General features: G+C 38.9%; 1 non-coding gene across 1 annotated transcript; it reads right to left on the bottom strand.

Annotated features, from left to right (window-relative positions):
• Window positions 1-3,366: 3,366 nt before the first annotated feature.
• LOC122745004 lies at window positions 3,367-3,471 on the bottom strand. Its single transcript, XR_006355317.1, has one exon. It is a non-coding gene; the product is annotated as a U6 spliceosomal RNA (small nuclear RNA).
• Between the last annotated feature and the right edge of the window lie 1,940 nt (window positions 3,472-5,411).

Genomic DNA, 5,411 nt, shown 5'->3' with positions numbered 1-5,411 from the left:
AAGTATGAATTGGTCTCAGGCCATAGAGGTGCTCAAAAAGGACTTTGAATATAAAGTTAGAGAGGTAGAGGAAAAAAATGGAAAGAGAAATGAGGGTGATGCAGGAAAGACATGAGAAAAAAGTCAACAGCTTGAAAATTCAAATTGGCCAAATGGAAAAGAAGGTACAAAAGCTCTCTGATGAAAATAATTGCCTAAGAATGAGGATTAAACAAATGGAAGCCAGTGACTTTATGATAAACCAAGATACAATAAAGCAAATCCAAATGAATAAAAAAATAGAAGGCAATGTGAAATATTTTCTGGGAAAAACTGCTGACCTGGAAAATAGGTCCAGGAGAGATAATTTGGGTTTGTGTGTGTGTGTGTGTGTGTGTGTGTGTGTGTGTGTGTGTGTGTGTGTGTGTGTGTCTGTGTGTGTCTGTGTGTGTGTGTGTTTTGTTTGTTTTTGCAGGGCAATGGGGGTTAAGTGACTTGCCCGGGGTCACACAGCTAGTAAGTGTCAAGTGTCTGAGGCCGGATTTGAACTCAGGTACTCCTGAATTCAGGGTTGGGGCTTTATCCACTGCACCACCTAGCTGCCCCCCCAGGAGAGATAATTTGAAAATTATTGGTCTACCTGAAAATCATGATCAAGGAAAGAGCTTAGACACCATCTTCCAAGATGTTCTCAGGGAAAATTGCCCTGAAATTCTAGAAGAAGAAGCTAAAATAGAAATTGAAAGAGATCCCAAAAAGAAAACTCCTAGGAATATTATAGCCAAATTCCAGAGCTCTCAGGTCAAGGAGAAAATATTGCAAGCTGCCAAAAAGTAAGAATTCAAGTACTGTGGAACCCCAGTCAGGATAGCACAAGATCTAGCAGCTTCTATATTAAAGGACAGGAGGGCATGGAATATGATATTCCAAAGGGCAAAGGAAATGGGATTACAACCAAGAATCACCTACCTAGTAAAACTCAGCATTATCTTTCAGCAGAAAAAATGGGACTTTAATGAAAAAGAAGACTTTCAGATATTTGTGATGAAAAGACCTGAACTGAATGGCAAATTTGACTTTCAAATAAGACCCTAGAGAACCATAAAATATTGGAACTGGGGGACATAACCTAGGGTCGTACAGTGGGCGACTGTCTTGTGTCTGAGGCCAGGTTTTGGCTGGGATCCCCCTGGGTCTAGGGGTGATGCTTTGTCCACTGTGTCACTTAGCTAGGTGATGACAGCTTTAGGGTTAAATTGAGGGGTGAAGGGAATTCACTGGGGGAGGGGGAAGGGCAGAAGTGAAATCCTATATGAAAGTAACAGGAAAAGGCTTATGGAGTGGGGGAAGAGATGGAGAGGAGCAGGGCAGTAAATGAATTTTACACTCATCAGAAAAGGCTCAAGGACCTTAAACTCATCAGAGCAGCCTCTAGGAGGGACTAACAGACACACCCAACTGGGTGGAGAAATCTGTTTAATCTGGGCAGTAAATGAGCCTAACACTTATCAGAATTGGCTCAAAGACCTCAATCTCATTAGAATTGGCTCAAGGAGGGAATAATGTATATACTCAGTTGGGTGGAGTAGTGTCTCTAACCCTTCAGGAAAATAGGAGGGGAAGGGGATAAAGAGAGAGGGGCAAAAGAAGGAAGGGCAGAGTGGGGGAGGGGACAGACAGAAGCAAATCCCTTTTGAAGAGGGATAGGGTGAAAGAAGATAGATAATATAGTAAATATCATGGGGAAGGGAATAGGATGGAAGAGAAACAGTTAACAATAGTAATCATGAAAAAGAGAAAAGGGGGAAAATTTGTACAAAAAATATTTATAGCAAATCATGGTGGAGGCTAAGAATTGAGAATCAAAGGAATGTCCATCAACTGAGGAATGATGGAAAAAGCTGTGTTATATGATTGTAGTGGAATGGTCTTGTGCTACAGGAAATGACAAACAGGCTGATCCCAGAAAAACCTGGAAAGACTCATGAACATTGATGTATCGTGAAGTGAGCAGAGCTGAGAGGACATTGTGCATAGTGACAGCAGTATTATTCAGTGAGCAATTGTGAATGACTTAATTACTCTCAGCAGTGCAATGATCCAAGACAATCCCAAGGAACTAATGAGGAAGCTTACTATGCACCCCTATAGAAAGAGCTGATAAAAAGAACACTTATAGATTGTACATATATAACCTGATTGCGATTTTGTGGAGGGGGGAGGAAAGGGAGTGAGGGAGGGAGAAAAATTTGGAACTCTAAATCTTATGGAAATGAATGTTGAAGACTACCCTTACATGTAACTGGAAAATAAAATAAATGTTTGTTGCAAAGTGTAACGATTGGAATGACGCCACCTGCTGGAGACTTACTGTAGAAGAGTTCCGCCCATGAAGCAAAGGTCTTTGAGGGCAAGACCAGGAGTCTTTTCTTTGGCGTCAGGAACTGATGAGGGCTAGTGGGAGGAGGAAGGAAGAGACTGGCGCTCGGTCTCACTCTTTTTTCCTGGGGATGCTGGTGGAGAAGGCAGCTAGAAATGTGCTCTCCCTTTAATAGATAGGAATCTAGGCCTTTCTTCTCTCTTTATCAAATTCTTATTCTCCTTAATAAATGCTTAAAAGTCTAACTCTTGCTAAAGCTTATAATTTATTGGCGACCACTCATTAGATATTTTAGACAGTTTAGCTAGAATTTTAGCCCTTAACAAAAGAAAAAAAAAAGTTTCATGGGAAAAGGAACCCGTGCACATGACATCACAGTGGCTCTGCATATTGCCGATATCACACAACTCATCCAGGGTTCAGTCATAGGTTATCAGTAGTGGGAGGGAAAACGGGATCTACACCTTCTTTGAACAGTACATCTTGAGGAATATCAAAGAGTAACTTGATTCCTTAGCATATTAGGGACAAAGAGCACCAGTTATTCAGAGAAGGGGTCTGTTATTTCATCCCTCCCGCAAATTATAGGTTCACTCTCTTTCCCTCAAAGAGTATAGCCTATGAACAAATCATTCCAACAAATCAAATCATTCCAGCACATAAAGGTACAGCAACAGGTAGGTATCTTCCTGTCCATTGAAAATTCAATAGGCCCTTTTCAAGGGCTCCTGCAAAGATTTGTTGTTGTTGTCATTGTTTTCCATGCAAAGATTTAAGACCATTCAACAAATGGATATTCCTGCATTGGGTGCCCTAAAGCACCCTAGTCAGGTGATGTGTCTGCAGAGAAGTAGGGAGATCACAGAGACTTAAAAACACCGAACATAGGTGCCCTTCACTAGTCAAACTTTTTGAGATAACCAAAATTTACTGGGTTCTTTTCATGTCTTTTCTTTCTTTCTTTCTTTCTTTCTTTCCTTCCTTCCTTCCTTCTTTCTTGCTTTCTTTCTTTGATGGAAGGTTTCATGAATCTGTGTGCCATCCTTGCATAGGGGTTATCCTAATCTCCTCTGTATCATTCCAATTTTAGTATATGCACTGCTGAAGGTAGCAGGACTCTGGGTATTTTCTTTCAGTGGCTTTCCGCCATGCCTGGAATGCTCTTCCTCCTCATCTTTGTATCTTGGCTTCCAAGAAGTCCAAGCTAAATTCCCACAATCTATAGGAAACCTTTCCCAATCCTTCTTGATGCTAGTGCATTCTCTCTCTATGGACTAATTCCAATTTATTCTGAATATAGCTTACTGGTACATCGTGTTTGCATGTTGTTTCCCTCATTATACCATGAGTTCATTGAGAACAGGCAATGTCTTTGGCTTTTCTTCGTATCCCCAAATTTTGGCACTTAATATATTCTTACTGAATATTTTGTGTACTACTTCTAAATATTTTTGCATTTTCAAAACTAGTACAAATGCATTTTAGTCATCCCTCAATTTTAATCAACCCATTGTGTAGACAGTACTCATGTGTATGTATGTATGTATATATACGCACATACATATAAATTCAGTCTCAGGGCTCACCATTAGGCGATATACCTTGGAGCAAATTTGTTTTTCAATATATTTTAGGGTGTTTACACAGTTTCTGCCTATAATCTGAGGGCAGACATTTAAGTCCTACATTCTAATTTTTAAATTAGGGTTTGCCATGGGGTCTTGGGTTTATTTTAAGGTTACATCTCTATCCATCCATCTACCTACCTACATACCTACCTACCTACCTACATACCTACCTACCTACCTACCTACCTATCATCTATCTACCTATCTATCCATCCATCCATCTTCCCTTTCTTTAAGGAGCTTCCCTTTGAGCCAGGGACACAGGACAAATAGACATGCAAAAGACATATAAACATGTAAAATAAATCCTTAACTGAAAATTAATTTGAGGAACATATATAGATAAATGCCAAAGCATCCAATAAATGGCAAAGTCGCTTGCATGAGCAAGGAAGACAGGACTGCCTAGATTTATCAGCATAATTACAATAAAAAGTTGTTCCAAGGGATTCCAACCTGAGAGCTCACCATTAAGGATATCTCTTGGAGCAAATTTGTTTTTCAATATGATATTTTTAGGGTGTTTAACTATACAACTCTGGCCTATAACCTGAGGGCAGACACATTTAAGTGCTAAACTTTAATTTTAATTAGAGTTTGGCATGTGGTCTTGGGCTTAGTTTAAGTCTTGATCAAACTTCATGCAAGTCTCAGATTTACCTTTTCCCTAAAGCAAAGAGTGCTCTAGAAAAAATATCCATTAGGAACTGAGTTAAGTCTGAAATCAGTGACTCGTTCAAATTCACAGGTGCTATGATGATTTGTATACATTAGCTCACCTGGCACGCTTCCTAATGCAGATTCAAAGAACACCATAAAACTAGACATGGGTATGTTTCTGTAAACTCTTCTCATAGTTGTTTAAAAATTCTCTTAGAAATAACCAAAAACAACAACTAAGAAATTCATTTAAAGAAAACCCTAAGAAAAGGTAAGTACTAGTCTTTTAAGAAAATTCTAGGAATAGACTGGCCCAGTAATCCAAAAGTATATTTAATGGTTTATTTAAGATAGTTCTCTTTCACATAATATTACAAAACAGCTTCTCATTAAAAGTGAAAATAAAGAAAAAAGTGGACAATTGGGCTTATGCCTCATAACCTTTGGTTAATATAACTACTCAGATGTTTTAAAGGGTGAAGTTCCTGGATCAGAACAAGAGGAAACAAAAATATCCAATTCTGAGCCTTCTGGATATAAAACAGGAAACAAGGCTCCAAATTTAGTGCTTTAAAGAAAATATAGTGATGAAGTCCACACTGTTACATATTTGGTGTAGAAAATGGCATTAAAATGAGGTCTTTTATATGCTCAGGGTGGAGAACTTCATAGGCTAGAACATTAAACAGAATTCTTATATTACTCATGCTTTCAAGGAGGCGTTGGTCCAGATGACCTCTGGAAGCCCTTTCAATTCATAAATT

This window comes from Dromiciops gliroides, chromosome 2 (genome assembly GCF_019393635.1).
Source record: "Dromiciops gliroides isolate mDroGli1 chromosome 2, mDroGli1.pri, whole genome shotgun sequence".
NCBI classification, from domain to species: domain Eukaryota; kingdom Metazoa; phylum Chordata; class Mammalia; order Microbiotheria; family Microbiotheriidae; genus Dromiciops; species Dromiciops gliroides.
This window is presented reverse-complemented; position numbering and strand designations above follow the sequence as displayed.